This window comes from Petromyzon marinus, chromosome 80, assembly GCF_048934315.1.
Source record: "Petromyzon marinus isolate PM22_M1 ecotype Great Lakes invasive population chromosome 80, UKy_Petmar_22M1.pri1.0, whole genome shotgun sequence".
NCBI lineage: Eukaryota > Metazoa > Chordata > Hyperoartia > Petromyzontiformes > Petromyzontidae > Petromyzon > Petromyzon marinus.
Window position 1 is genome coordinate 1435812 of NC_133746.1, and position 13541 is coordinate 1449352.

At 48.8% G+C, this 13541-nt stretch overlaps 1 long non-coding RNA gene across 1 annotated transcript; it reads left to right on the forward strand.

Moving 5' to 3' along the window:
- The first annotated feature begins 8898 nt into the window (after positions 1-8898).
- On the forward strand, positions 8899-12992 carry LOC142907688 (uncharacterized). Its single transcript, XR_012931196.1, has 3 exons — positions 8899-9040; positions 11535-11673; positions 12917-12992. It is a non-coding gene; the product is annotated as an uncharacterized LOC142907688 (long non-coding RNA).
- Positions 12993-13541: the final 549 nt, after the last annotated feature.

The window sequence follows — 13541 nt, forward strand, 5'->3', positions numbered from 1 at the left end:
ATAGAGAAATACAGAGGCCCATAGAGATAGAGACCGATAGAGACACACAAAGATCCATAGATACAAAGAGACACATAGAGACACACAGAGACGCATAGAGATACAAAGAGAATCATGGACTCCAAAAGGGATACATAGAGTCCGACAGGGACACATTGAGTCTGACAGGGACCTATAGATATATATGGTGACCCATACAGACACATAGAGACCAATAGTAAACATAGTGACCCATAGAGACCCATACAAATACATACAGACCGATAGAGACACACAGAAACCCACAGACACACAGAGACACATAAAGACACACAGAGACCCATACAGATACAAAAAGACACAGAGACACACAGAGACCCATAGTGATACATAGAGACCCATAGAGATACACAGATCCATAGAGATCCATAGAGACCCATAAAGACACACAAAGATCCAGAGATACACAGAGACCAATAGAGCTATATAGAAACCCATAGAGATACAAAGTGACCCATAGAGACACACAGAGACCCATAGTGATACATAGAGACCCATAGTGATACATAGAGACCCATAGAGATACACAGGGACCCATAAATACCCATAGAGACCCAAAGAGAACCATAGTGATACAGAGATCGAATGAGACACAGAGAGATACACAGAGACACATAGAGATACATAGAAACCCATAGGGACACACAGACACCCAGAGTGATACATAGAGACCCATACAGATACATAGAGATCGATAGAGACACAGAGATCTAGAGATAGACCCATAGACATACACATAGACCGATAGAGAAACACAGAGGCCCCATAGTGATACATAAAGACCCATAGAGATACATAAAAACCTAAAGTGAGACATAGAGACCCATAGAGATACATAGAGATCGATAGAGAGACACAAAGATCCATAGATACACAGAGACACACAGAGACCCATAGGGATACAAAGAGATTCATGGAGTCCGACAGGGACACATAGAGTCCGACAGGGACCTATATAGATGCATAGTGACCCAAAGAGACACACAGAGACCCATATAGATACACTGAGACCGATAGAGACAAACAGAGATCCAGGGATACACAGAGACCCATAGATACACACAGATCCAGAGACACAAAGAGACCCATAATGATACATAGAGACCCATATAGATACATAGAGACTGACAGGGACACAAAGAGATCCATGGATACACAGAGACCCATAGATACACACAGAGATCCAGAGACACACAAGAGACCCATAAAGACCCAGAAGGTTACATAGAGACATATAGAAATACATAGAGACCAATAGAGACACACAGAGACCCATAGAAACACAGAAACCCATAGAGACACAGAGACCCTTAGAGACAAAGAGACCCATAGTCATACATAGAGACCCACAGAGACCCACAGACACCCAGAGAGACACACACAGAGAACCATAAAGATGCATAGAGACCCAAATACTAAACTAAACGATATAGATTTTCGAGGTAACGAGCTATGTAGCGCTGGCTATTACAAATGACAGAAGCTCAACCAAGTGGCTGATAACATCATCATCATCATGTGGAAATGTACACACACCCACAGAGACTCAGACTCACCACACTGAAACCCACACACTCACCACAGAGACCCACAAACTCACCATACTAAGACCCACACACTCACCACACGGAGACCCACAGACTCACAACACAGACACAGAGAGACCCACACTCACCACACCAAGACCTGCAGATTCACAACACAGAGACCCACAAACTAACCTCACACAGAGACCCACATTCACCTCACACAGACACCCACAGACTCACGACACCGAGAACCACAGATTCACCTCACACAGACACCCACAGAATCACCACACACAGAGACCCACACACTCACCTCACACAGAGACCCACACACTCACCTCACACAGAGACCCACAGACTTCAACACACAGAGACCCACAGACTCACCACACACAGACACACACACAGACCCACAAACTCACCACACACACAGACTCACTTCACACAGACACACACACAGACTCACCATACTCACCTCACACAGACACACACAGATACACACAGACACACAGACTCACCTCACACAGACACACAGAGACTCACCTCACACAGACACACACAGACTCACCACACACAGAGACCCACAAACTCACCACACACAGACCCACAGACTCACCTCACACAGACACACCACACACAGACACACACAGACTCACCTCACACAGACACACACAGAGACCTACAAACTCACCACACACAGACACACACACAGACTCACCTCACACAGAGACACACAGAGACTCACCTCACACAGACACACACAGACACACACAGACTCACCACACACAGACACACACAGACTCACCTCACACAGAGCCCCGTGTCGGCATCTTCAGGCTGAGTCGACCTCGAGGAGGCCCAGACAGAGTTCAGATTTTTCCCGCCATCGCCGCCATTCGCCCCGACCGGAAGCGGAAGTAGAAGGTGGGGGTGGAGGTGGCGGGCGCCCAAAGAGGCGGGGCGGGAGGCGGCTTCCGGGGGCGTGGTCTCGCACAGCACGTCACTCGGAGGGGCGTGGCTGACAGCACCGGTGACGTCGCAACATCACGTGCTTCCTCACAGTTGGAGACGGTTTGTGAAGGAGACGGCTGCTTCTCAAATTTCAGCTGCTTAAGCTTCATCATCTTCGTCCAACTTCTGCTGAAGCCATCCGTGCCAAACCTTTGACGAGGTGAGTGTGTGGGCTCGTGGTGAGTGTGTGGGTCCGTGTTGTGGGCTCGTGGTGAGTGTGTGGGTCCGTGGTGAGTGTGTAGATCCATGTTGTGGGTTCGTGGTGTGTCGGTCCGTCTTGTGGGTTTGTGTTACGTTGGTAGGTCCGTGTTGTTGGTTATTTGTGAGGCTGGGTCCGTGGTGAGGATGTGAGTCCATGTGAGTTTGTGGTGATAATGTTAGTCCGTGTTGTGAGTTCGTGGTGAGGATGGGGGTTCGTGGTGAGGATGGTGGGTACCTGTTGGGGGGATGTGGGACAGTGGTGAGGATGTGAGTTCGTGTTGTGACTCTCTACACCATCTCCACCCCCCTTCCACCCCCCCCACTCACAGCTTTCCACACAGAGACCTTGGGGACTGCTGCGTGAGCAAAGCCACTCTGAGCATCAGCACCATGGAGGTACGCATGGGCCCCTACACTCGACTTACTAACACCACTAGCACTTACGAACACCACCCACACTTACGAACACCACCCGCACTTATAAACACCACCCACACTTATGAACGAGCTTCCATGAAATATATATTTGTTTAACATCGACTTACAACTCGCACTTGCGAACCGAACCGTGGAACGATCCTCCGCGAGATGTAGTGAGTGTTTGTGATGCCTGTACACTACTCTGTGGCACCACGGTGGCTATGAAATGTTAACAACCTCACTAGGTATACAGGAGGTCGTGGGTTCGACCCCGACCCTTAGGCCTACTGTTTATTTGAAGTCTGTGTGTGTAGAGGAGCCTACTCTCAATATTGTTTTTGTGTGTGTATGTGCGTGTAGACGAGCCAAGCTGGAGCGAGAAGGAGGGAGGGAGTCTCTGACAACACTTGGAGCGCGCTGTCAGCAGCCGGCACCGGCCCTATCTGCAGTAAATCGCCTCGAGGTGAGAACAGCAGTGAGCAAACATGTCCATCGGTGAATGGGGGGAAGTCACTACCGCCATTTTGCATGGGGGACTTCACAGCGGCCATTTTGCTTAGGGGACTTTATGGCAGCCATGTTGCACGGGTGACTTCATTGTTGCAATTTTGCATGGGGGATGTCACGGCAGCCATGTTGCATGGGGTACATTACTATGGCCATGTTGCATGGGGGACGTCATTCTGGACATGTTATGTGGGGGATTTCATGGTGGCCATGATGCATGGCAGTCTATAGGATGGCCACGTTGCATGAGGGATATCACAGTGGCCATGTTGCATGGGGGTTGTCATGGTGGCCATGTGACATGGGGGATGTAACGGCAGCAATGTTGCGTGAGGGATGTAACTTCGGCCATGTTGCAAGGGGGACTTTATTGCGGCCATGTTGCATGAGGGCTGTCCTAATGGCCATGTTGCATGGGGGATGTCACGTCAGCCATATTGGATGGGGGTTGTCATGGTGGCCATGTTACATGTGTATACAGTATTTGGCTTCCGCGATATATTTCGACGTGATGAAGATGATGATATCAGCCACTTCGGTGGGGCTTTACCAGCCAAAATAAAAATATATATACATATAGTTTAGTTTTACAATGGGTCCCTGTGGGTGTTTATTGTTCGATATGAACATGGATCTCTGTGGGTCTCTATGGATCTATATAAGTATGGGTCTCTATGGGTCTCTATGGTTCGATACTTGTATGGGTCTCTATGGGTCTCTGTGGGTCTCTATGGTTCGATACGAGTTTGGGTTTCTGTGGGTCTCTGTGGTTCTGAGTTGAGTGATGAGTCTCCACGTGAAGATGATGATGAGGATGACGATGTAGCTCTTACCTGGAATGTAAAAGAAACAGAAATATTTCAAAGTTTAAGTTGTTGTTGCTGGCACGTGTGCAGAGATCCTGGATCTCTTCGGGCCCCAGCTGAGTCATCGCCAGAAGCTGGAGCTGGCGGCCATGAAACAAGTATGGTTCTTCACTGTGGACAAGGTCGGCAAACCCCGGGGCGGCAACAACAACGACAGCTACGACGACGAAAACAACAACTACATCCCTGTGAGGCTCACAGAGTTACAGAGATACCCATAGAGACCCACAGAGCCACACATAGAGACACCCACAGAGACCCACAGAGACACCCATAGAGAACCACAGAGACCCAAAGAGACACCCACAGAGACCCACAGAGACACCCACAGAGACCCAAAGAGACACCCACAGAGACCCACAGAGACACCCACAGAGACCCACTCCTATTGAGACCCACAGAAGCACCCAAAGAGACACCATTAGACACCCACAGAGGTTTTTGTTGGGTTAGAAGGCATGAGTATAAATTTGTAACCTGCCACCACCACCAGACACAGACAGTCAGTTAAGGTTTTGTGTTACGGGTTTCTGGTTGTCTAGGGATCTGTGTGGGTCTTTATTGGTCTGGGTGTCTGTGGGTCTCTCTGATTATCTCAAGATCTGGGTCTCTGTGTATGTGTTAAAATTATTTCACGCCATTTGTAGCAAACTTTGGCTAATTCTCTCACAACGACGTCGGCCGCAATGGCCAGGAGATGTTAACTCCCTCGCCTGGTATACAGAAGGTCGTAGGTTGGATACCGACCCTGACACCTGCTGTATATTTGGAGTTTGCGTCTCTATCTCTCTCTCCGTGGTTGCGTGGATTTTTCTCCGGGTCCTCCGTTTTCTTTCCTTCCACATTTATAATCAACGTCACCACACATTGAGAGCAATTGGCTTCCACTATACATTTCCACACGGTGCTAATGATAAGGCCACTTCGTTGAGCAATGATTTGAGATGGCCAGGTTGCTTTTGAACAAGAATAGTTACATAGCAGCTCAGTGGTGGGGCCTTTAACAGCATAATAATAGGCTGCAGCCTTTCTGGAAATAAAACACATACTGGTGGTGAACATGCAAACAACAACATGCTCTGATAATGTGGCATTGCCTTTGAAACTGATTGGTCTACACCAGAGAGAACAGCCTTCTTTCGGGCCTAGTCTCAATACCTGGGTCTCACCACCAGTTGTTCGCCACCAGTGTCTCACTACCAGTATCTCATTACCTGTCTCACCACCAGTGTCTCACAACCTGTGTCTCGCCACCAGCGTCTCGCCACCAGCGTCTCACCACCAGCGTCTCACAACCAGCGTCTCACCACCAGTGTCTCACCACCAGTGTCTCACCACCAGTGTCTCACCACCAGTGTCTCATTACCTGTATCTCACCACCTGTCTCACTACCTGTCTCACCACCAGTATCTCATCACCAGTGTCTCACCACCAGTGTCTCACTACCAGTGTCTCACTACCCAGTGTTAGATGGATAAACGCAAAAAGGTGAACAACTCCCCCAAGTTTTAACGCATTCGGTATTCTTGGGTCTTTCGGTAAATTAACGTACTGTAGATAGGTTCAAAGAAAATATAAAAAAAATAACAGGAAGACGACCGCTTGCGTTGCGATCAAAACGTCGTGGTTTTCTGTTATTTTTTATTATTTTCTTTGAACCTATCTACGTGACTTTACCGAAAGACCCAAGAATATGAATTCCTGCAGTCACAAAAGCTTTAAGTCAAGCATTCGGCAGTTTAACGAACCATTTATACATTTCCGCGATCTAACACCCAAGCAAAAATAAACCTCCGTGGTGGAAAATGGCGGTCTTGGAAGCCCCGACTGCTGCGCCACCACCGAGCGTTAGGCGCTCCGATTGCGACGCCTCTGAGTACCGGCCCCCGTCTCTTCCTCCGCCTCCTAGGTCCGCAAGGAACAGCTCAACTACCGCTATGAGGTGCAGAAGATGATCGGCGAGGGAGGCCAGGGCCTGGTGCTGCAGTGCCGCGACCACAAAACCAAAACGCTCGTGGCCGTCAAGATGCTGTCGCTGCCCTTGTGGTGAGTCAGAGGGCCTTCCGTGGTGGCCCGCACTCTCGGAAAATAATCATCAATGATTGGAGTTAAAGCCGTGAAACTGCCAGTAACTATGGACTCGCTGACAAAATACTAACTGCCGCAAAACTTCTGCCAACTATAAACTAACAAAATACTAACTGCCGTAAAACTACTGCTAAATATGAACAAATTAAAAAAGATACTAACTGCCATAAAACTGCTGCTAAATACGAACCAACAAATGTTTAACTGTCGTAATACTTACTGCTAACTATGAACTTGCTCACCAAATAATAACCTGCCGTGAGACGACTGCTATGAACTAAAGTTAACTTTCAAAATAATAACTACCGTGCAACTGTTGCTAACTCTAAACTAAAAACTAACAGACCCATAGAGACCCACAGAGACCCATAGAGACGAACAAAGACACCCAGACCCTGAGAGACCCATAGAGGCCCACAGCAACACCCAGACCCTGAGAGACCCACAGAGACACCCACAGCGACACCCAGACCCTTAGAAATCCACAGAGACACCCAGACCCTGAGAGACCCAAGAGACACCCAAACAAATAAAGACCCTTAAAGAACCACAAACACCCAGACCCTTAGAGACCCACAGAGGCCCACAAAAACACCCAGACCCATAGAGAGCCACAGATATCCACAGAGTAACCCACAGAGGCACCCACAGAGACAACCACAGAGACCTATAGAGTCACCCACGGAGACCCCCACAGAGACCCCCACAGAGTCACCCACAGAGACCCCCACAGGGTCACCTACAGAGAAACCCACAGAGACCCCCACAGAGACCCCCACAGTCACCCAAAGACCCGCACAATCACCCACAGAGTCACCCACAGAGACCCCCACAGATTCACCCACAGAGACCCCCATAGAGTCACCCACAGAGACCCCCACACAGACCCCTTCAGAGACCCCTACAGAGACCCCTAAAGAGACCCCCACAGAGACCCCCACAGAGACCCCACTGAGACCCCCACAGAGACCCCCACAGAGTCACCCACAGAGTCAACCAGAAACACCCACAGAGACCCCCAAACAGACCCCCACAGAGACCCCCACAGAGTCACCCACAGAGTCACCCACAGAGTCACCCACAGAGTCACCCACAGAGACACCCACAGAGACACCCACACAGAGTCACCCACACAGAGTCACCCACACAGAGTCACCCACACAGAGTCACGCACAGAGACCCTCACAGAGTCACCCACAGAGTCACCCACACAGAGTCACCCACACAGAGTCACCCACACAGAGTCACCCACACAGAATCACCCACACAGAGTCACCCACACAGAGTCACCCACACAGAGTCACTCACAGAGTCACCCACACAGAGTCACCCTCACAGAGTCACCCACAGAGTCACCCACACAGAGTCACCCAAACAGAGTCACCCACACAGAGTCACCCACACAGAGACACCCACACAGAGTCACCCACACAGAGTCACCCACACAGAGTCACCCACACAGAGTCACTCACAGAGTCACCCACACCGAGTCACCCACACAGAGTCACCCACACAGAGTCACCCACACAGAGTCACCCACACAGAGACACCCACACAGAGTCACCCACACAGAGTCACCCACACAGAGACACCCACACAGAGACACCCACACAGAGTCACCCACACAGAGTCACCCACACAGAGTCACCCACACAGAGTCACCCACCCAGAGTCACCCACACAGAGTCACCCACACAGAGTCACCCACACAGAGTCACCCACAGAGTCACCCACCCAGAGTCACCCACACAGAGTCACCCACACAGAGTCACCCACACAGAGTCACCCACAGAGTCACGCACAGAGTCACCCTCACAGAGTCACCCACAGAGTCACCCTCACAAAGTCACCCACACAGAGTCACCCACACAGAGTCACCCACACAGAGTCACCCACACAGAGTCACCCACACAGAGTCACCCACACAGAGTCACTCACAGAGTCACCCACACAGAGTCACCCACACAGAGTCACCCACACAGAGTCACCCACACAGAGTCACTCACAGAGTCACCCACACAGAGTCACCCACACAGAGTCACCCACACAGAGTCACTCACACAGAGTCACCCACACAGAGTCACCCACACAGAGTCACCCACACAGAGTCACCCACACAGAGTCACACACACAGAGTCACCCACACAGAGTCACCCACACAGAGTCACCCACACAGAGTCACCCACACAGAGTCACCGTTGATTTCTTGGCCTTCCCCCTCCCGTTGCGCAGCTCCTCGACAGCGGCCCGCCAGAGGACGGAGCTGGAGGTGGCCAAAAAGCTGCAGGGCAGGGCCAGCGATGAGCGCTATGGAGTCATCCGGGTCCTGGACACGTTCGAATTCCGCGGCCACAATTGCCTCGTCGTCGAGCTCTTGAAGTACGTGAACCTTCCCACCCCCCCCCCCACCACCCACCCACGTGCGTCTCCATTGCTCCGTTCGATAGTTGATTTATTTCGGAATTAATATTTATTTAATATTTGATCAAGCAACTAGATTTATCGATTTATCACATTTATTAATTGAGTTTTACACGCAGGGCTTTTGCGACCATTCTAATCCATAATAGAGGTATTTTTGGGTTAGATCGCTTAAAAATATAAATGTTGCGTCGTTAAACCCGCCACGACCCGACACAGCCGACTAGTAAGGGTTGTCACGCACACAGAACGTGCCAATTGGTTACTAGTACAGCACTAGTGTGTAGTGTATAGTAGTGTAGTGTATAGTGTAGTGTATAGTGTAGTATAATGGTACAGCACAACGGTGTGTTGGACAGCCAAGCCACAACATTTACAATCTCTGAGTACGACGTTTCGCTAGTAATTACAACCAGCTTCATCAGGCGAAAGTTAGATTTTGTGGAGAATTCCACCTGTTCCATTCCTTATAAAGAGGCACAGATGTGGTGACCACACTTCTGTGCGGCAAAGTTGGGTGGGGGATAAATTTTCTAATTTGTTCCCCAATAGCTTTATTTAATAACTTTCATAATAAACTTATTTTGCAGTTTATTTAGTGAGTTTAAAGATAATTAACAATTCATCAAAATATGTCTCGCCTCGTTAAATGAATTAATTTAATCGAAGATGTAACTTATTTAATTGCTATTTTGGTAATTAATTTATGCAATAATTCATCTGACAATTTTACAATCACAATTTGTTTGGCAACCGAGTCTCCAAAGCTCTGGGAAGTCGAGCAGCACGCGTCCACGTGGCCCCCGTGGGTCAAGCAGCTCAGCACGGCGAACCGCTGCGTTATCGACAATCGCAGAACACCGTGGGGACAAAGCAGACGCAGGAAGTCCCCTGGGTTGCGGAAGACGCGACTCACGGAAACGTTCCCCATGAATCACACATTCTAATTTTTTTATGATATTGATAATCTACATGTGTAAAAAGGGAATTTGTGAATTTGTGTCTGTTTGAAATGTTTATGCAACAAACTTGAAATTTGGCATGTGGGTAGCTTCCAGACTGTACACAATGCAAAAAGTCTAAAAATAGACTTTTGTATTTTGGGGCGGGGGGGGGGATGGCGGAATAATGCATGTAATACATTGCACGGCAAGTGAGTGGTGACGTCACATCTGTGATGTCACCCGCATGCGTCAGCGTCACGCAGTGTGCCTGCTGACGTCACGCATCCCCCCCCAACCCCCGCGTAGGCTGTGTATCCCGCACAAAAGCGCTGCATAGCTGCCTCCATTTTCTAAGTCAACGCGACGAATTTCAGCTCGCTTCTAAATATGAAGCAGAAAATCCACTGTTTGTGTGAAGCAGCAAAAACTCTCGAACGCTGAGCTCTGACGTCGTGAAATTTGCACAGCTTACGCTGTCTGGAATTTCTAAGGGAACGTGACTATATTCAGCTCGCCACGTCATTCCCTTCCCGAGTTGCCTAAATCGACCTTACGTAGAAGTGGGTTAAAGTTGAATTTCCTTCAGTGAAAAACATCCGATTTAGTGAAATTGATTTGTTTAGGATTTTTTCTTTCTTGCAAGCATCAACCTTTTTTAAGGGTTTTCCAGTGAAATCTTTATATATACGTCAAAAGGGAAATTTGTGGATATGTGTGTCTGTTCGAAATGTTTAGCATACTTCCCAACATGCTACAAACTTTAAATTTGGCATGTGGGTAGCTTCCATACTGTACACAATGTAAAAAGTATAAAAAATTACTTTGTATTTTTTGGGGGGAGGGAATAATGGATATAATCTATTGCACGGCAGTGAGCGGTGACAGCACATCTGTGATGGAATAAACTATTAATTTCCGTGCAAAGAACGGGTACACATTCTAGTAAAATATATATATTAATAAGCTATTTTTTAAAATAATAAAATAACACGATATTAATAGGTTAATAATAATGAAAAAATGATAATGAACAATAAGATTCCAAAATAATAAGGAAATTATAATGAAATAATAATACAAATATATTACTAATGAAAAATTTAATAAATTTTTTAATTAAGAAATATTGATAAAGTGATAATAAAAAATGTATTGTTAAATTGTGATATGATAGTAATAAAATGATAGTAATGAAATAATAAAATAGAAATTGTAATAAGAACATAATCACGGTGAAATTAGAATGAAATCATAATGAAATTATTATCATTAAATATTTCACCCGCGGCAATGTTTTGTGCGCGTTAGTTCGCTCGGCGCTAGTGCAGCGCGGCGACGACGCAAATGAATACCGCAGAGCGACGAGGAGTTCCCTGACCTCCCCCCCCCCCCCCGCCAAAACTAACCAAGTGTCACAGTCGGTTTGGGGTGCGGGTTGTGGGTCGCCCTGCGGACGTTATCGGAACGGGAAAGGGGTTTTAACGTCGTCGTCGTCCTTGTCGCGTCAGGAAGAGCCTCTACGATGTCATGAGCAAAGGGAGCATCGGGCGAATCTACGTGAGGCGGTTGAGGGAGTACACCAGGGCCATCCTCGACTTCCTGTTGTACGCCAAGGGGCGGGGCATCGTCCACGGGGACATCAAGCCGGTGAGCGGAGCAGGCGCGGTGGTCGCGCCCTCTCGTCGGGGCGCTTGGTTAGCTGGCGCGGAGGCAGCCTGGCCACTGTTGATCACGGGGTCGATGCGGTGGCTCCGTCCATCTGGAGGGAGGTGGTGGTAGTGGTGGTGGTGGGGTCACTTTACCTCCGGTGAAGACGATCCGGGACGAGGTGGACACTCGTACCATAGAGGCAGGCCGGCCATGGTTGATTGCAGGGTCAATGCGCTGGCTCTGTCCTTCTACTGTGACTCTGCCACCTCCTCCTTCCAGTGGGAGGAGGTAGCAGGAGATGTTAACTACCTCGCAAGGTATACAGGAGGTCGTGGGTTCGATCCCGACCCTGACGTCTGCTGTATGTTTGGAGTCTGCGTCTCTCTCTCCCCGTGGTGGTCACGTGGATTTTACTCCGGGTCCTCCGGTTTTTCCCTCCACGTTCAGAATCAACATCACCAAGCGTTTAGAGTATTTGACCGCTGCTTTAACATTTCCGCGTGATTATGATGATGATATCAGCCCACTTGGTTGAGCTATCGTTTGTGATGGCCAGGTCGCTTCTGACAGAACAGCTGCACAGCAGCACAGAGTGGGGCCTTACACCTAGTAAAGTAAATATAGCTTAGTTTTAGTTTGGGTCTCTCTATGTCTGTGTAGGTCTCTATGAGTATGGGTCTCTCGAAGTCTGTGTGAGTCTCTATGAGTATGAGTCTCTCTAAGTCTGTGTGAGTCTCTATGAGTATGGGTCTATTTCGGTCTTTATGGGTCTCTATGAGTATGGGTCTCTGTTGGTCTGTGTAGGTCTCTATGAGAATCGGTCTCTATATCTGTGTGGGTCTTTGTAAGTATGGGTCTCTGTGGGTGTGTATGGGTCTCTATGGGCTTGTTGAAACATGTGTTTAGAGTGTTTGGCTGCTGCTATTAATGTCCACGCAATGATGATGATGATGCTGATGATGTTATTACGTGATGGCCAGATCGTTTCTGATAGAATAGCTACACAACAGCTCAGTGGGGCCTTACACCCTGGTAGTAACATAAAAAAATAGGTTTAGTAGTTTATTAAAACGACTTTGAACGGGTCTCAGGCACATAGCCCATGCCAAAAGTGGGAGGGGGGGGGCTGCCTGTGTGGGTGTAAATGCGTCACTTTGCGTGATCGACCCACTGCTGGGTGGACATTCTTGCCGTAACCTCAGAGCGTGGAATTCCTTCTCTGTCTCTCCCCTTTGTCCAGGATAACATTCTGCTCACCGCGGCCGGCAAAGTCAGGGTCACCGACTTCGGGTGCAGCTCCTACCTGAAGCATAAAAGTGAGTGGCTTTGCGTGCGTGGAGTTTCTTTTTTCAGGGTTAGCTTGCGTCAACGTAAACGTTGCGTCGTCAAACCCGCTGCCATCCGACGCAGCCAGTGAGGTTCAGCGTCACGTAAACAGGACGCTCCAAATCGCCACTTGCACAGCACTAGCCAGTGTGCTGGAGATGTAAATCCACTACGACGTTTACAATTCGAGCGATTACAGCTGAGCATCATCATCGGGCGGGCAGCCAGAGTACGCGGTCCAACCCAAAAACTCGCCTCCGCCGTGAAATATCGGTCGCAGAAGCCGACTAGGCATTTAACCGACCGAAAAAAGAAACCTGTTCAACCCACGTCGCTGTTGACGGAGGGGCTACTTTATATTCATCGTCGTTGTTGTTATTGTTGTTGTTTGTGTGCAGCCCAAAACATGTGGGGGACGTTGCCCTACATGGCCCCGGAGCTGCTGCTGGGCTACCATGTCACCTGCGCTGTGGACATGTGGGCTCTGGGCTGCACCGTGGCCGAGATGGCCACCGGCAAGGATCTCTTTGATTCACGAA